The following is a 305-nucleotide window of genomic DNA, read 5'->3' on the forward strand; positions in this document are numbered from 1 at the left end:
TTCGTGTTGAATGTATTTTAGGGTTTAGGGTTTAGGGTTTAGGGTTTACCCAAAACCCTAACCCCTAACCGCTAAACCCTAAACCCTAAACCCTAAACCCTAAAAGCAGCAAATATGATAGACCTATCGAACGAAAGCGATTTTTTTTTTGGTGAAGTATAAATTGTTGAGGGTTTAGGGTTTAGGGTTTAGGGTTTAGGGTTTATGTGTTTGTGTGTATAGATTTGAGGCAATCTATGTAATTCCAACAACAAATAGTTGTTTAGTTGCTGAGGGTATAATAGGAGCTATCATGGTGCTGCAGG

Source organism: Eimeria mitis, genomic scaffold, assembly GCF_000499745.2.
Source record: "Eimeria mitis Houghton genomic scaffold, Emh_scaff4542, whole genome shotgun sequence".
In the NCBI taxonomy this organism is placed as follows: domain Eukaryota; phylum Apicomplexa; class Conoidasida; order Eucoccidiorida; family Eimeriidae; genus Eimeria; species Eimeria mitis.